Here is a 20,520-nt window from a genome sequence, read left to right as displayed (position 1 = left end):
CAATTATACTCGGGATGTGTTGGATACATTAACTTCCCTATCAGTAACATTAATGATGTGTTCAATAAGTATACACACACACACACACACACACACACACACACACACACTCACACTCCACACACACTCACTCCACACACTCACACTCCACACACACACACACACATACACACTCACTCCACACACACACACACATACACTCACACTCCACACACTCACACTCCACACACCCACACACACACACACTCACTCCATACACACACACACACACAACATCACTACACTTCCAGACGTGTGGTACCGTCCAGTGGACGTGGCCTGCTTTCTTTGCGCTGCAGGAGCTTCACACAAGTGATGCTCCTAGTGCAGGAAAAGTCATGTAAGTAAACTTTAAGAAACCTTTAAAGTGTTAGATAGGATAATATAAGACTTATACTACATCTACCAGACTTTTAAGAATTACAAATTCTCTAATCATTATCAATATTTTGTATCTTATTTGGCTTTGTAATAAGATTCAAACACCTTTGATGCTTCCTGTGTAGATAATACCTATCAGTTTAGCATCAGAATCCTTTAAGACTTGTTTCTAAGCACGACTTGTCGTTACTTGTATATCTGAACAGGTTTACGAAGCCCTTGTGTGGGTAGGAAGGGTTGGGTTCTCTAAGCCCTTACACTGCCTCGTGTCTATAATTCATCTATCCTTAACAGACCAAAATCAAAACAAGCGCTCGCGCGCGCGCGCACGCTGGGTGTGGGGGGGGGTAGGGGAAGGTGAGGGTGGGGTGTGGGGTGTGTGTGTGTGGGGTGTGGGGTGTGTGTGTGTGGGGTGTGGGGTGTGTGTGTGTGGGGTGTGGGGTGTGTGTGTGTGTGGGGGGGAAGAGGTTTTTGACGGGCAGAGAGAGAGAGAGAGAGAGAGAGAGAGAGAGAGAGAGAGAGAGAGAGAGAGTGAGAGAAAGAGAGAGAGAGGGGGGACAAAGACAGGGTCGCCTCACGCTCCACCCTTCATCTGATCACCAGTCGAGACTGACTGACTGGGCTGGGTGACTGGGTGGCGGGGTCTCGCATCCTACGTGTCTTTAACGAACCTAATAACATCGCTCCAGCTGTGTCTTTGGCGGTGCTTGTGTGTGTGTGTGTGTGTGTGTGCATGCGCGCACGTGTGTGTGTGTGTGTGTATGTGTGTGTGTGTGTGTGTGTGTGTGCTCGTATGTTACAGGAGGGGAGAGAGGGGAGAGGGGTAGTTCTACACTTGTGTTGCCCTTATGTGTATATATCCTATGTCTTTACTCCTATGTATACACACACACACACACACACACACACACCAACCCTCTTAAGAGAGGATGAACACCTAGGTTGGGTGTGAGCCAACTAAAGAGCCCAGGATTCGAACCCATGTGGTGCTGGACCCAAGGCTGACCAGCGTCGACTTATAGTCAGCAACGCTAGCAGCTACACCACGGAATGTGTGTGTGTGTGTGTGTGTGTGTGTGTGTGTGTGTATGTGTGTGTAACGACCTAATCACACCCTTGTTCCCATGGGAATTGAGCAGTTGTCGTATTTTCCCGCCTCTTGAACACTTATATTGGCCTTGCCTTGTTTTGGAATGCATTCCAATGTCTTTCGTACACTAAATTCTCGCTTATTGAATTCCACTTGGATTCCAGTGGAAACAGTATTGCCACACATCCCTTCCCATTCCTTATGTTCCCTTTTTTCTAACCCCACTGTGAAAAATCAAACCCTATCTTTTCGAACCCCACTGCGAAAAATCGAACCCTATCCTTTCTGAACCCTACTGTGAAAAAATCAAACCCTATTCTTTCAAACCCCACTTTGAAAAAATCGAACCCTATCCTTTCAAACCCCACTGTGAAAAAATCAAACCCTATCCTTTCAAACCCCATTGTGAAAAAATCGAGCCCTATCCTTTCTAAACCCCACTGTAAAAAATCGAACTCTATCCTAACCCCACTGTGAAAAAATCGAACGCTGTCCTCTCGAACCCCACTGTGAAAAATAGAACCCTATCCTTTCGAACCCCACTATGAAAAATCGAACCCCGTGGACTCATAGGAATATCTTGATCACGCGCAAGATTGTGATTCTTTCATATATATATATATATATATATATATATATATATAGAGAGAGAGAGAGAGAGAGAGAGAGAGAGAGAGAGAGAGAGAGAGAGCATATTATCTCTATCGCCTTTCTTGAAAATTGGCATTAAAATCATTTTCTTCCCTCCACTGCATTTGAATCAATACTTCTTCAAGCAAGTGATTTAGGGGAACATCTTTAGCTTATCTATCGAGTGCTTTCAGACACTCTTAAGTATGTTGAAGAAGAGATTCCAATAGGATCATGCGATCTATAAATACACTTCAATCCCTCATGACCTTTTAGCAATATCTCATCTTACGATCATAGTGATTTGTATGATCTTATCCTTCCACTTTATCCTGGCGGTATTGAAGTTGAACGTGACCTACACACACACACACACACACACACACACACACACACACACACACACACAACCTGGCATTTTCCACCTAAGTTTTGCCATTGGAATCTTTCACAGTTTAGAAAGCTTCCACCAAGTTCTTAAGTCCCATTGAGCATTAGTTTTCTTTTTTCTTTTTTGACTGGCATTTACTCCTTAGCAATGTCTTTCAAAAACTCCGTCCTCTTCTACACACACACACACACACACAGTCTGCCATATTCAATCGTCTTCAACCTACGGTTTTCGAACCATTCTTATCTGTTTTGACTCTTTTTTGTTTTTTCTCATTTCTTCACTACTTCTCTTCGACCTTTTCTTTGGAATTATACTATTTCATGTTCCTTCTCTCTTCTGCTGAAGTGGGTGGCACTTCTGAATGTAAGTGGCACTTCTGAATGTAAGTGGCACTGCTGAAAGTAGATGGTGATTCTGAAAGCAGGTGGTGGTGCTGAAATCGTATGGCACTGCTGAAAGTAGATGGCACTGCTGACATCAGGTGGCTCTGCTGTTAAGTGCTAAATGCTGGCTGCTGAAAGCAGGCGAGGCAGCTGAAAAGCAGTAGATGCTTCTGCTGAAGTTAAGTGTCGCTTTTGAACGCTGGTGGCGCTACTGAAAGCAAGCAGTGCGGGTGCTGAAAGCCCCGTATGACGTTCCTGAAGCCGGTCTTCAGCGCTTGGAAAGACAAAACACTAATTCACCCAGGCCATTCTATTCTTATAGCTTCATTATGGTGATAAACGAAACATTTCTTGGTCATTAGAGTTCATCCCCCCACGGAAAAAATGTCTACTCCCATTCTACTTAATTCTATTTAAATGCTGATGAACAGCACATTGACATGGCGTTTTTATATTTGGTAATGAAGAGATAGTCGTCCTTTCGTTTAAATTGTTGTGCTTGTAAATATCATCACGGCAAAGTGCATTGTCCCTTTGATACAACATGAAGGAAAACGGTGCGAGTGACTTTTAAAGAAAACGCGTTCTATATCTTGAAAATACTTTTCATCTCTTTAGAATATTCTTTTTAATCTACTGATGATATTTATCATTTCTCTAGGATACTTCTCCTATCTTAATATCCTGCCTAAAATCTATGATAGGAAAGAAAATTTAGATCAAGATCCTTCATCATTCAACAGTCTAAATTGACGGAAAACCATTTAATTGTTGTAATAAGCAATTGTACCTTATTGCAATAGGCAATTATGCTTAATCATAATAGGCAATTACACCTTACTGTAATAGGCAATTATGCCTTATTTTCATAGGTAATCATGCCTAATTGTAATAGGCAATCAAACCCAATTGTAATTAGCATAACTAATAGGCAATTTCATACACCTTATACCCACTTGAAAAAAAAGCTTAGAGATCAAATTGATGACCTGTTCGCACAACGTAGACACCAAAACATCTAACAATCTTAATGAGATAGTTTCTACATTCTTGTCCTGGCTGATATTTTAAAAAAACGCCCTAAACCGCCCGGTGGTGTCCCCCATGTGTTTAGAGATGACAAAAAACGACGCTATAGACTTTCCTTCAACCACTTCCTTGTCCCAAGACGAAGCCATAGCTTCGTTAATCAAGGAGCTTCGTCTCCAACATCAAGGAGCTTCGTCTCCAACATCAAGGAGCTTCGTCTCCAACATTAAGGAGCTTCGTCTCCAACATTAAGGAGCTTCCTCTCCAACATCAAGCAAAGCAAACCACATTTTGGGAACGGCTCTCAGAAGTGGAAGTGACATCTACGCGTTTTCTCTCGTATCTCTGCCAAAACCGTCGAAACCTGTGCGTTTCAAAGGATAAAAACGGAGACCCTGGAAGCGTTTTGAACGGCGTTTTAATTGATATGTAATGCTCCAGGTGTCTTGCGAGAAGAGGAGGAGGAGGAGGAGGAGGAGAAGAGAGGTTGATGATCTGCAATTTATATTCGTAGTTATGAAGGTAAAATACCACATGTTGATTTGGATCTTCATAGGAGCGAATGTTTCTGCCTTGTAAATAAACACTGGAGGTCAAAGACACTTTGGGTATACACACACTGACGCAAACATCTCAGTAAACAAACAAACAAGTTTTACAAATACTTGTTTATAGGCATAGAAAAACACATTAATATATGCCTGCGTATGTATATGTATACATACACACACGCAACACACACACACATACACACACGCACACACACACACACACACACACACACACACACCATATTGGACACGTTAAGGTCAGAGAGATTTTAGTCTTGCGTAAAAATGCCTTATAGGGAGAAAAGAAGCCCCACGCCATGATTGGCCGGTGGCTACATGCGTCATTTGCACACACACACACACACACACACACACACACACGCACACACACACACACACACACACACACACACACACACACACACACACACACGGGTCTGGTCTGCAACAGCGATGCTGATGACGGTTGAGGGAGGGGAAGAAAACGCCTCTGTGATCGCGTCGTTATCAATTGCACGGGACGAAAATGGGGCGTTGCAGCTTGCAACAGCGTGTGTGGGGAGCGGATAGGGTGGGGGAGAGGGTGGCAAATGATGTGTGTGTGTGTGTGTGTGTGTGTGTGTGGGAAAAAGACCACATGCGTAGCTGCGTAGCCAGCTAGCGTTCAACGGAAAGAAGACCCCCTCCCCCCCCCCTCCTCCTCCTCCTCCTCCTCCGTCACCAATGCGTCACCACCAGTCGTGAAACGCGGACACAGACCAGGTGATATGCGTCACACGTAAACAGACGGAGGAGAGGAACCCATCACCTCCAGCTGAGTGATTTTGGTAGTTGGGGGGGAAGGACTATATAGACAGGGGGGGGGGGAACCCGTCTATGCAAATGGATAACTAGAGAACATCCAAAAAAAATTAAATCAATAGGCAATGGATCCATATGTACAAGGGAGGAAGCCATGGGGTGTGTGAAAAGGGGGGCCCTTATGTTCAAAGGGTGAAAATCAAAGGCGAAGGGCCTTATGAACAAAGGAAATTAAAACCCATAGTTCGCAAAGGATAGAAAATCTAAGGGAAAAGAAGCCCCATACGTGCAAAGGACACATGAAAGAAACATTAGGCCAAAGGTGAGAAGGATGTACATAAGCAAAAGGCCCATATAAGCAAAGGTTTAAGAAATAGACTTACACTGGCCCATATATCCAGTGGTGCTACCAGCTAGGAGGCGCGAGTCAGCAGCACGCGTCAGGAAACGCCACACACACACACACACACACACACACACACACACACACACACACACAAGGCCTGGCCGCCCGCTCCGTCCTGCGCACACGGAGGAGGAGGAGGAGGAAGAGGAGGTGGAAATGTAGGAGGAAGAGGAGGAGGAAGAGGAGGAGGAGGAGGAGGAAGAAGAGGAGGAAGAGGAGGAAGAAGAGGAGGAAGAGGAGGAGGAGGAAGAAGAGGAGGAAGATGAGGAGGAGGAAGAAGAGGAGGAAGAGGAGGAGGAGGAAGAAGAGGAGGAAGAGGAGGAAGAGGAGGAGGAGGAAGAAGAGGAGGAAGATGAGGAGGAGGAAGAAGAGGAGGAAGAGGAGGAGGAGGAAGAAGAGGAGGAAGATGAGGAGGAGGAAGAAGAGGAGGAAGATGAGGAGGAGGAAGAAGAGGAGGAAGATGAGGAGGAGGAAGAAGAGGAGGAAGATGAGGAGGAGGAAGAAGAGGAGGAGGAGGAAGAAGAGGAGGAAGAAGAGGAGGAAGAGGAGGAGGAGGAAGAAGAGGAGGAAGATGAGGAGGAGGAAGAAGAGGAGGAAGATGAGGAGGAGGAAGAAGAGGAGGAAGATGAGGAGGAGGAAGAAGAGGAGGAAGATGAGGAGGAGGAAGAAGAGGAGGAAGATGAGGAGGAGGAAGAAGAGGAGGAAGATGAGGAGGAGGAAGAAGAGGAGGAAGATGAGGAGGAGGAAGAAGAGGAGGAAGATGAGGAGGAAGAGGAGGAGGAGGAAGAAGAGGAGGAAGAGGAGGAGGAGGAAGAAGAGGAGGAAGAGGAGGAGGAGGAAGAAGAGGAGGAAGAGGAGGAGGAGGAGGAAGAAGAGGAGGAAGAGGAGGAGGAGGAAGAAGAGGAGGAAGATGAGGAGGAAGATGAGGAGGAGGAAGATGAGGAGGAAGATGAGGAGGAAGATGAGGAGGAGGAAGAAGAGGAGGAAGATGAGGAGGAAGATGAGGAGGAGGAAGAAGAGGAGGAAGAGGAGGAAGAAGCATTATGGCCTACTGAACAATATGTCGCAAGACGACACTTCCTTTTTTTTTTCCATCAACATTGTTTCCCCTTCGTCACACTCACCCTCTATTACCTATGACCTCACTCCAACGTGACCCCACGACATCGGGGTTGACCTATAATGATTGTTAAGTGATGACGTAAGGGACGGCTCCTGAGTCGTTTGACTGACTCCCCTTTCTGGACAGAAGCCTTTGCCTCTGGTAACTTACGACACCGATGAAAAAAAACCGGTTTCGAATACCACCCTTGGGGCACTGGCTCGTTACCTAATTTCAACCACTGACGACCATTTAGCACCAAATGACGTCTATTGATGGTAGATGATTCCATTCTCTTCCTACAGCACAATCTCGATAGATAACAACTTTTCTTTTTTTACCCTACCAACACACACACACACACACACACACACACACACACACACACACACCATCTTCACCAACACACACACACACACACACACACACACACACACACACCATCTTCACCAACAAACACAAACACACACACACACACCATCTTCACCAGCACACACACACACACACACACACACACACCATCTTCACCAGCACACACACACACACACACACACACACACCATCTTCACCAGCACACACACACACACACACACACACACACACACACACAGACACACACACACCATCTTCACAGAACTAATCGACAATTCATAGCGAATTGTCTCACGCCCCTATACAGGGGACTGTTTACTAGGCCATCAATTAAGGGCCAGGGTAGTTAAGGGCGGCCTATAACCGACTCCATGGACGGGGATATGACTATAACCAGGGGGGCGGGGGGGGGGGGGGGGGGCGTAACCCTCAAAAACCCCGAGACCCTGTAATACCGTCAGATCCTCCCTACAACCCAGTGGCAATAGATGGTATTCCACTGTCAAGGAAACTTGTTACTCTGAGAGATAAAAAGAATACCAGACGTTGTAGATAAATACTTCAGGGTAATTCATTTCTAGACCAGAAAATTCCTTTGTTTTGAAACTGAAATACAATGACAGGCGTCTGTACTTGAAATTGTCAATGAAAACATCTTGAAATGGTTCCCAAAGCAGAAAAATATTTACAATAAACATGAAACGAATAATCACAATGAGTAATGAAATACCTCATAGCCAGTTCTCAATTTACTACAACTCGATTTCTTTATCAGGGAACGTGATAGCAGTCGATGCTTAGTTCCAGTCCTAAAGAAAACGTATTGAGGAATGTAACCACAGACAGAAAATGGGGTAAAGGAATGGATAGAAAGAGAGTGATTCTTTATTTTTCATGTTTGCCGATGCGGCACAGGCAACTGGGGCCCAGATCAAGACCATCCCATTAACGATGTATATATATATATATATATATATATATATATATATATATATATATATATATATATATATATATACATAACCTAGCCGGAACCAGGTCCCCTTTTCATCGACCAACCCCCCCCCCCCACTTTAAGGTTGGATGAACAGCTGGGTTGACTGTGGGCCGACTGCCGCAAACCAGGATTCGAACCTGTACCATCCTCGACCCTTGGGCGGGCCTTCGAATACGTCGTCTTCGTCAGTATCGTTACAACTGCGACACCACGGGGGTAGTCCACATATCACAATGGGAGAGAGAAAGAGGTAGACAGATGGACGTAGAGAGACAGAGAAAGCTGTAGACAGATGGACGCAGAGAGACAGATGTAGACAGACGGACGCAGAGAGACAGAGAGAAAGATGTAGACAGACGGACGTAGAAAGAGAGAAAGAGGTAGACAGATGGACGTAGAGAGAGAAAGACGTGGACAGACGGACGTAGAGAGAAAGAGGTAGACAAACGGACGCAGAAAGAGAGAGAGAGAGACATGAATAGGGGAACCAATGACCAGGAGCGAGAGAGAGAGAGAGAGAGAGAGAGAGAGAGAGAGAGAGAGAGAGAGAGAGAGAGAGAGAGAGAGAGGAGAAGGGGAAAGAAGATATTGAGGAAACAGAAGAGGAAGAAATAGGAAAAGAGATTAGCTGGAAGCCTTCTTTCTGAGACTGTGTGTGTGTGTGTGTGTGTGTGTGTGTGTGTGTGTGTGGACGTCATGTGTGTCAAAGGTCAGCGAGAGAGAGGAGGGGAGGGGGAGGGAGGGGGGGTCTCTCTCATGGCTTAGCGACACGTGTCAGTCACTCACTCCCTCATGACGACGACTTTCTGTCGTCACAACCGTGAGTGATGACTCAAAAAGAGAGACGAGTGAGTCACGTGAGTCACGCGGACAGACGACGATGAATATGATGACTCATGAGGATGAATGAGTCATTTACGGAGGAGGATGACCTCGGTTACGATGTAAGATCATTCGCAAGGACGAATTGCGATGTAAGGTCATGTACGAGGACGAATTACAATGTAAGGTCATGTACGAGGACGAATTACGATGTAAGGTCATACGCAAGGACGAATTGCGATGTAAGGTCATACGCAAGGACGAATTGCGATGTAAGGTCATTCACTAGGACGATCCAGATAATTAAGGGGGAGGGGGGTGGGCGGGGGGAGGACGAGGTGGGGTGGGTGGGTGGGTGGAGGTCAGTCGCTAGGACGAACGATACAATCAATGACGAAAGTAGGTCAGGCCAAGACGAACGACCAAATTCATTCAATAACCATCATTACACATCTACTCGTTAACGAGGGCAGAGTAGCCATTTGGGGGGGAGGGGAAGGGTAGTACGTTCACATAGCGAAGGCATATTTCTTCTACTTCACCAACACAACCCCATGTCTGTTTACCTGGTACACAGCAACACAGGTTCCTCCGTCAACAACCGACCGTCTTAAAAAGGCTCACAACAACAGTTATTTCACAACCACAACCTTCAACAACAGGTATTCCACAACCATAACAACAGGTATTCCACAACCACAACAACAGGTATTCCACAACCATAACAACAGGTATTCCACAACCACAACAACAGGTATTCCACAACCTTCAACAACAGGTATTCCACAACCACAACAACAGGTATTCTACAACCACAACCTTCAACAACACGTATTCCACAACCACAACCTACAACAACACGTATTCTACAATCACAACCTTCAACAACACGTATTCCACAACCACAACCTACAACAACACGTATTCCACAACCACAACAACAGGTATTCTACAACCACAACCTTCAACTACACGTATTCCACAACCACAACATCCACAAAGTACACCACATACAAACCTGAATACAATGCATTCCTAGAACCATATATATATATATATATATATATATATATATATATATATATATATATATATATATATATATATCATACCTCATTTTATCCATTCTTAGATACATGTAAACCGATAAATATTGAAGTTAAACAGAACACGAGAACTTACTAATACATATATCATATCCAGTAAATGCAGATACACGTATGTAATTACATAAAAGCAATTTAGTGACGAACAGTTTGAGAACTGGTAAAATGCAAATTCGCCTTCACTTCCTTTAACTATCATCACTACATAACCACTGTGTAGGACAGTCGACGTACCTGATAGGGAGACACAAGATGAACTGTCATCTGGACGCACACCAACCCACATCTCATCAACTGTGTGGGATTCGAAATGACCTTCGAAGCTTCGAAACCCGACCGAACCTCGTAACTACACTGTGGTTGTTAACTGCCATTTGTGAACTATGCGGTGATCACACTGGCTGTATTATGTCACGTATGATGACCCCAACATACGATAAGGGCGTCTTGACCTGGAGGTAATACACTAGGACCGACCTTACGATAATAGATACTATGAGGTAATGATCATTGAGACAGAGGAAGTGGGTTGATGTGTTCGACCAGATGACCACCCGGGCTTCGTACACTCCCACATCACGTTCATATTGCATGACCAACTCCCAATGTTGGTCCATGAATTACTTAACACAGGTAATTAATGACGCATGTGTTACACACTGGCCACCTAAATACTGCCCAAAATACACCTGGACGGATGTTTTAAACACTCTACAGGTTAACAATGTCACATCTTCAGGAAAACTCATGTCAGTATCAGATGTTACCAGAGTGAGTCTGGCCGCTTCTGACGTGCCAGGTGCACATCCACCTTTCCTTAAAGGCGAACACTCGAAATAAAGCGTGTTAAAAATAGCCTTAACGTTTGCTAAAGAGAAAATTACCGAATGCGTCTATATGTGTGTGTGTGTGTGTGTGTGTGTGTGTGTCACCCCCAGAAGCAGCTTCACACAAGAGGTGTTACGGGCTTTGCCAATGAGAGAGTCGGCCCTCTGCTTTGATAGGTTAATATAATGCTGTCACTGACGTATTCCAAAGACCCATTGCCATTTTGATCCAGTATCAACCCTGTATGATATCTGGTGGATGTCTCCTTTTCAACGCCTTAACGATGGTGGTAAGCAACATCTCGGGGGATCTTGAGGGACAGATCAATACGCTCTTCAAAAAAAAAAAAATGTTTTATGGACAATATTGATGGAGTATTGTCTCGATCCACTGAAGGTGTATGGGGAAGTGTGGACAGACGAGAGCTGCAGATGATAAAGCACTAACAAATAAACTGCTATGTAAGTGAATAGAGAAAATATTTGAATATGAAAAATGCCTTTTTTTCGTTTTTTTTTTCGCTTTTTTGAATACCTAAAAAAAAAGAAATACGTCGAAATTCGAGCGGTAGAAGAGAAAGTTAAACCTCCCCTTTCTTTGTATAGGAAAAGGAATTACTTTATTCTTGTAACCCTATACGTTAGCCACGCCAATGTTACACCAGATTACATTATAACATCTCAAAGGCCTCGAGAGAAACTTGGGTAAGAATACAGACGACCAAACAAAATAACACAATGATGAACAAGGAACTTATGTTCAGTGTAAAGCCTTACATTGATCTTGAACATTTGGGAAAGTTCAATAAGATATTACACTTGTCAATCAATATTAATAAACCCAAATAACTAACAGACTAACCGGAATGATAAACAAATAAATACGTGAATAACAAAACAGATATCAATCTATCGTACATCAAACTCAGATAATACAACTCACACAAAACCCACAGTGAAAGAAAAGGGAAATCACACTTGATACAGATATATTCTGTCTAGTGCATCGACTTGCCATTGCTGAGGGTGGAAACACACACACACACACACACACACACACACACATACACACAGGACCGGGTTTCTCTCTCCTCTCTTTTATCTCTCTGTCTCTCCCTTCCCCTTCACCCCTTTTCCTCGTCGGGAATTTTGACACTCAGTTGGAAATAACAGCCTCTTGATGGCTGGATGACACCAGTAGAACAGACGGTGTGTGTGTGTGTGTGTGTGTGTGTGAGTAAAGACTCACCAGTTCCATGCTTCTTCACACGGGCCCTTGTTAATGAGAGACTGGTTTCAGACGCTGCATCACCGTATCCACGTTATGTTTCCGTGTGTGATCCGTTGTGCCCCGGTCAAGTTAGGTCGTATTGAACTCCTGTGTTGACCTGCGTTGGTCTACACCACACCTGCTGAGGGTGACCTATTCCAAGGTCATAGATCAAGAGTTGATACATCAATCAATGTGCTAAGTCGTCATCTCGCCTCATTTTTTCACAATTACGAAAGCCAATTGGGTTGTTATGTATCCACGTTCTTCCCATGTCTTCTCATCTTCGTCATTTTTTTTTTCACCCTCTGTTTCTCTCTGCAGATTTTCTTAACTCTTTCTCCTTTCTAGTTAACTTCCTCGAACCCATTTTCCTTTCTTGTTATCTACATCTTATTTCCCATCCATCTTCACAACACACTGCTTCATTTCCCTTAATTTCATTCTATTCTTTCCCTTCCTCACCTCCCAGTCGAACTGCTATGATTATTTCGAAGTCACCCATCCCCCCCACACACACACACCTGCACTCACCACAACTTATCACAACCCGAACTACAACTACCACAACCCCAAGTCTAGTCTCCCTCCCTCACCAGCACCTCAGTACAACCCCCTCCCACCCCCTCTAACAACTACGACCCCATCACCACAACTCCTACAACTACGACCCCATCACCACAACTCCTACAACTACGACCCCATCACCACAACTCCTACAACTACGACTCCATCACCACAACTCCTACAACTACGACTCCATCACCACAACTCCTACAACTACGACTCCATCACCACAACTCCTACAACTACGACTCCATCACCACAACTCCTACAACTACGACTCCATCACCACAACTCCTACAACTACGACTCCATCACCACAACTCCTACAACTACGACTCCATCACCACAACTCCTACAACTACGACCCCATCACCACAACTCCTACAACTACGACCCCATCACCACAACTCCTACAACTACGACCCCATCACCACAACTCCTACAACTACGACTCCATCACCACAACTCCTACAACTACGACCCCATCACCACAACTCCTACAACTACGACCCCATCACCACAACTCCTACAACTACGACCCCATCACCACAACTCCTACAACTACGACTCCATCACCACAACTCCTACAACTACGACCCCATCACCACAACTCCTACAACTACGACCCCATCACCACAACTCCTACAACTACGACCCCATCACCACAACTCCTACAACTACGACCCCATCACCACAACTCCTACAACTATTCCCAACACCATGATTCTAATAACCTCACGCACACCATCACTAAAACAACTCCTACATCTACCGTCCATAACATGACTCCAATAACCACTGACGTTATCACAACCATTGCAAGAACTACAACAACTATAACAACTACTACAACTACTATTACTACTACTACAACTACTATTACTACTACTACAACTACTATTATTACTACTACAACTACTATTACTACTACTACAATTACTATTACTACTACTACAACTACTATAACAACTACTACAACTACTATTACTACTACTACAACTACTATTACTACTACTACAACTACTATTATTACTACTACAACTACTATTACTACTACTACAATTACTATTACTACTACTACAACTACTATTACTACTACTACAACTACTATTACTACTACTACAACTACTATAACAACTACTACAACTACTATTACTACTACTACAACTACTATTACTACTACTACAACTACTATTACTACTACTACAACTACTATTACTACTACTACAACTACTATTATTACTACTACAACTACTATTACTACTACTACAATTACTATTACTACTACTACAACTACTATTATTACTACTACAACTACTATTACTACTACTACAATTACTATTACTACTACTACAACTACTATTACTACTACTACAACAACTATAACAACTACTACAACTACTATTACTACTACTACAACTACTATTACTACTACTACAACTACTATTATTACTACTACAACTACTATTACTACTACTACAATTACTATTACTACTACTACAACTACTATTATTACTACTACAACTACTATTACTACTACTACAATTACTATTACTACTACTACAACTACTATTACTACTACTACAACAACTATAACAACTACTACAACTACTATTACTACTACTACAACTACTATTACTACTACTACAACTACTATTATTACTACTACAACTACTATTACTACTACTACAATTACTATTACTACTACTACAACTACTATTACTACTACTACAACTACTATTACTACTACTACAACTACTATTACTACTACTACAACTACTATTACTACTACTACAACTACTATTACTACTACTACAACTACTATTACTACTACTACAACTACTATTACTACTACTACAACTACTATTACTACTACTACAACTACTATTACTACTACTACAACTACTATTACTACTACTACAACTACTATTACTACTACTACAACTACTATTACTACTACTACAACTACTATTACTACTACTACAACTACTATTACTACTACTACAACTACTATTACTACTACTACAACTACTATTACTACTACTACAACTACTATTACTACTACTACAACTACTATTACTACTACTACAACTACTATTACTACTACTACAACTACTATTACTACTACTACAACTACTATTACTACTACTACAACTACTATTACTACTACTACTATTATTACGACGACCGTCTCGCCACAACCCGAAATCTGTTATTCCTTAACCAAACAGGGGCGCCCCGCCCCCCCCAACGTTATCACAACAAAGTTGAATTACCCTTGTTATCATTGGGAAAGTAGTTATGGTGACATCGCCAACCCTGATATAATATCCTCATCAACTTTGTTTTACACTTTCGTCAGCCAAAAAAAATACTTGTTGTTGTTGTTGTTGTTGTTGTTGTTGTTGTTGTTGTTCGAAAAGGAGTCTGTATCATTCACATCAAACCTCGAGACTTCTCTCTCTCTCTCTCTCTTTCAATAGTCCAAGAGCCTGTGCAGTTGTTCCAAGGCTGCGCTACAAACAGTAGCAGGGGGAAGAATGCACTCCTTTTTGGGGGGAGAAGGTCTTTGAGAACACACCACCACTCTATTTCGTCAACTGACAATTATAGAGCCACGCCAAAGGTGACTTTTTCACCTCTATCACCCGGAGTCCGGTAACACCAAGGGAGAATCCACGAGCTTGTAAACAAAAGTCGTTTATCATTCATTATTCAGCTAATAAAGGAATTTATCGATAATAAAGTTTCTTTTCTTTTTCATAAGCCACTTTTTCTCCATCCTTTCAATGTATTGTACTAATCTTTTTTTACCACTTGTTTCCCTAAGTCTTCGCCTTTTCTTCGTATAGTGCACAGTTTTGTATGTAGCTTCTTCCCATTTCGTTAATTCTTCTGTATAGAGACTAACTTCATACAACACAAACTTCTAATTCGACGTTCCATCTCTCTAATCTCAGTTGTTAATGCAACACAGTGTTTCTAGGTATAATTCCTCGTAACTCCACTAATTCTACCAGTGTTTCATCACATAACATGTTGTGTCTTGTGAGAAACCATTATAACACCATGTATTCTGTTATGGATGAACACCATGTCTCATATAATGAACAATTATAACATCATGTCTCTCAGAATAACTGAATAACCTTCTCCCTTATGATGAACACTCGTAACACCATTTTTCTTACAGTGAAACATCTAAGGGCCATTACTTCTAATAACAGATCAACATAACAATGAATTCTTTTAATACTATGATCCAAACACATTTCTAACATTGAACAGCTGTCTGATACACGATATAACAACAGAGAAATAATGCAAGTATGAGGACCAGGTGACTATGGTCAACTAGGTGGTTCATAAACAGCTAATTAGATCATCATAGTTGCTATGTTAAAACAGTTAATTGCTCATCAACGTAACGACTGTTAACTGGAGGACAACGACTCCCACACATCTAACTGTACGAAGGCATGTTGGTTGAGATGGCAGCTGGCACACAACAGGTGGATAGACAGCTGTGAGGCATCTAGCGAACAAGCAGAAGTTCGTCAAAATCCATGGGTATGATGCTGTCTGACACTTACGGGTGTTGGGTCTGCTCTTCGTCAAAAGAAAAAACTTAAAACATTTCATGTTTTATATCTAATTTTCACCATAATTACAGATATATTGTTTTGGGTCCTTCGTCTAAATGGTTTAAATGATGGTAAATGGTTTAAACGATGGTAAATGTTGAGTAACAGATTATCTTCATTCACAACCCAGTCCTTGGATGGCGTGTGTGTTATAGAATAGCTATAACTGGTGGAAGAACGAATACCCTCACCCCAGAGCACGTTAACAATAGTGCGTACAACAATGTGGTTATAACTATGGCTGGGATAACTGCTTATAGATTAAAAGAAAAGAAAAAAACGCAGTGTTAGGATAGGTTTAAGCTGAAGAGTGATCATATATGCAACAAGAATGGAGGTCTGTTGTGGCATAGGTTTAAATGCGAGAAAAATAAACTGTTGTAAAATGGGTTTAAATGCGAGAAAAATAAACTGTTGTAAAATGGGTTTAAATGCGAGAAAAATAAACTGTTGTAAAATGGGTTTAAATGCGAGAAAAATAAACTGTTTTAGAATGAGTTTAAATGCGAGAAAAATAAACTGTTTTAGAATGAGTTTAAATGCGAGAAAAATAAACTGTTGTAAAATGGGTTTAAATGCGAGAAAAATAAACTGTTTTAGAATGAGTTTAAATGCGAGAAAAATAAACAGTTGTAGAATGGGTTTAAATGCGAGAAAAATAAACTGTTTTAGAATGGGTTTAAATGCGAGAAAAATAAACTGTTGTAAAATGGATTTAAATGCGAGAAAAATAAACAGTTGTACAATGGGTTTAAATGCGAGAAAAATAAACAGTTGTAGAATGGGTTTAAATGCGAGAAAAATAAACTTGTAGAATGGGTTTAAATGCGAAAAAATAAACAGTTGTAGAATGGGTTTAAATGCTAGAGAAAAACACAGCATAGTGTGTAGTAATGACAGTGTTAGCAGTTGTAGTGGTGACTGGAATCAAGGAGGTCTACAACGAAGTACAATGGCTAAGTAAAGTCTGCTTTCTAATACTTTCGATACATCTTAATCGTAGGCAGATCCTAGTGTGTGGTGGGGTCCTACCGAACCTTGACAAGCCTTTAAAACAGTCCCAGGTTAAGTCTGTCTCCAGGGGAAGATTTGAAAAGTGTTTGGTTAAAACGTACAGGGGCGGCTTGGGTCAAGGACACTTGAACACACCTTACCTACCCCTCCAGAAGAGGCGCTCAGGTCATGGTGAGGAGCAGAATGACTCTAGGGACGAGAATAGTAAGTGTAACACCGGACGCAGCAGAAAGGGTGGTGAACGAGGAGGAAGGAGGAGGAGGTGGTGGGAGCGACGTGTCTCCAGGCGCAATAACAGGGTGGTTTCGGGTAACAGCAGAAAGACACTTTCGGGGAGAGGTAAACAGGGGTGCGATTTTGCCCCTTTCAGAGTAAGGTCGGTCGGCAGAAGGTTAAATTAGAGAGTCAGGGGCTGGCTGACTACCCACATCAGTGATGTGGTATTTGAAGATTATTTTTCTCTTCTATGGACGACTGATGTGGGTGGTGTGGGGGGGGGGACTTTCTAGTTAGCAGAAGGGGTGACACATCGTACGTAAGGGCGGGGTGACTAAGGAAGGCCCTCTGGGGTGAGGACAAAGGCAATCTCAATGGGGAGGTGGGCGGCTCAAGGGTTCGAACGAGGGTGACTTCGATGTCATTACAGATGATATTTGGTGACTTCGACGCCATTATGGATGGCACTTGGTGACTTCCATGTCAACAGTGACATTATCCACAGTACTTGGAGACTTCGATGTCATTACAGACGATACTTGGTGACTTCGATGTCATTATGGATGGCACTTGGTGACTTCGATGTCAACAGAGTGACATTATAAATAGTCCTTGGTGAGACTTCGATGGCAGAGCCCTCCTTGGTTTGACTTGAAATGATGACGTAGGATTACTTCCTACGGATCAGGAAGGATGAGAGAGGATGTGCCTGGAGCGGCAGCGTCGGTAGGCCTCCTCCTCCTCCTCCCCCCTCAAAAAAAAAAACCCCCACCAGCTCGTGTCTACAAGAAACGTCATCAATTCGAGTCGACTCAGCAACGTACGGTGGAGGGAGTTGATTGTGGGTTTGTCTGGGGCCGCTCGCTGTAAACATAGACGAACCACCTCAGCTCTTTGACCCTGATTCTAACTCTGTCGAGAGAAAGAGAAAAAAGAAATAGATATCGTTTTTTTTTTATCAATTTATTTCTTCATTCTTTTTGAGGGGATTTGCATAGAGTTTCGTCGCTGGATCTGAACCAAAAAAACAAACAAACTAATTTTGAAGGACGAGTACACAAAGGTAATTAACTAGTTACGTTAATTATGCACAAGTCTTAGATAAATGGACGTATGATCCTGCACCGGCTGTTGCTGACCCCCGTATACCCCACAGTATCTTATTGTGTTTTCATTCTCTCGCATGGCAGTTCCTTCTGCCTGAGCAGGATAGGCGAAGCTCAATTGACTGATTCCTCGACGTTCCACATTCCCTGGTTCAGCCCACTGACAGCGCATTGACCCCCAGAAGACAACAATGTTCCAATCCACCCTATTCATGCATGCCTTTCACCCTCCTGCATGTTCACACCCCACGCGCTGACCCAGGAAGTGAAACGAAGCTATGAAATCTTCCTTTGAAATCCTTTACAAGGGAGAGAAAGAAAGTACAAAGACAGGTTCATGTACCTATACAAGATAAATACACAGATGACTTAAGTCTGTTATTTAGACTTTGTTTGGGGTAGACAATGTCTGCTCACAACAATTCTCAAACTAAGATGAAAACTGGAGTCTGAGGAGAGTCTGTGAGCCATTATCTGCCAAAGAAGACTCAGGTAAAACCTTATCATCTCCAGTACGAAAAGATAAGACAAATTTGATTAGTTATCTCGGTAGAAAGAAACCAGACCACCATCGTATGATTCCCTGGGCCCACTCTTCACTCTCCTATGTCGATATCTTGTATCCCACTGAACTCTCTGTATTTGCCTCCACTCTACCCTTCATCTGTAGCCTTTACTCATGTAGTATTGAAGTAATTTCTCAATGTTTATCTATACCATCAAAGATTCTAAATCTAAGACGAGATTATAACTTAGCATAGAAATGGTTACTTAGGTTCAAAAACACGATTCCATAAGCACTCGCTGTAAAAACACTCTAATGATATATGTGTCGATTACAATATGAGAGTTCTGTCGTAACCTCGTGTGTGGAAAAAAGGATTATTTTCCCCAACCACCACATTAAACCAGTCATGCATCGCCGAACTAATGCAAATATTATGTATCATTTTGTGGCCATTAAGCTATAACTGGACTCTAACTGCAATGCCAATATACATATACATATATATATATATATATATATATATATATATATATATATATATATATATATATATATATATATATTGGAAAGGATCATAATTTTGCGCGTGATCAAGATATTCCTTTTTTTCTACCTTTTTGAAACAGTATTTTGAGTCTGGGGGGCAAAAAGAACCTATAAGCACTCGGCTATAAAGATGAAAATCTGACGGATGATAATGTCAACTTCGCCGATCATGCGTAATTTACGAGTGGTATTTCATCTTGCAGATGTGTGTGTGTGTGTGTGTGTGTGTGTGTGTGTGTGTGTGTGTGTGTGTGTGTGTGTGTGATTACTATCTGCGTGTTATAGGGAGAGAGTTCTACACTTGTGTTGCCCCTTCTCTTAACCTCATGAACATATGTACCATGTCTTTACTCCTATGTAATGTATACACACTTGAACACACTCTAGCACACACCTGAAGTCGTGTGTAAGTGTGTGTGTGTGTGTGTGTGTGTGTGTGTGTGTGTGTGTGTGTGTGTGTGTGTGTGTGTGTGTAACTAGTACAATACATTCCATCTGTTTTGCTGTCACATGAACATACTTTTTTAACCAATACCAAATACAGCTTTTAGGTTCATGATGGTGTCCGGCTGCGCCATCTGTCCTCCCCCACCACTTCCAGCTCAGAAAAAGGTGTGATATAATTACGTGGGCTTTTACCATCTGTGTAATCACGACAGATCACACGCGACAGATGTTCTTCGCTTCTATGTCACAGTCAGCTGCACACACACCTTCCC

The sequence above is a fragment of the Panulirus ornatus genome, chromosome 18 (assembly GCF_036320965.1).
Source record: "Panulirus ornatus isolate Po-2019 chromosome 18, ASM3632096v1, whole genome shotgun sequence".
In the NCBI taxonomy this organism is placed as follows: Eukaryota; Metazoa; Arthropoda; class Malacostraca; order Decapoda; family Palinuridae; genus Panulirus; species Panulirus ornatus.
Note: the sequence above shows the minus strand (reverse complement) of the source record.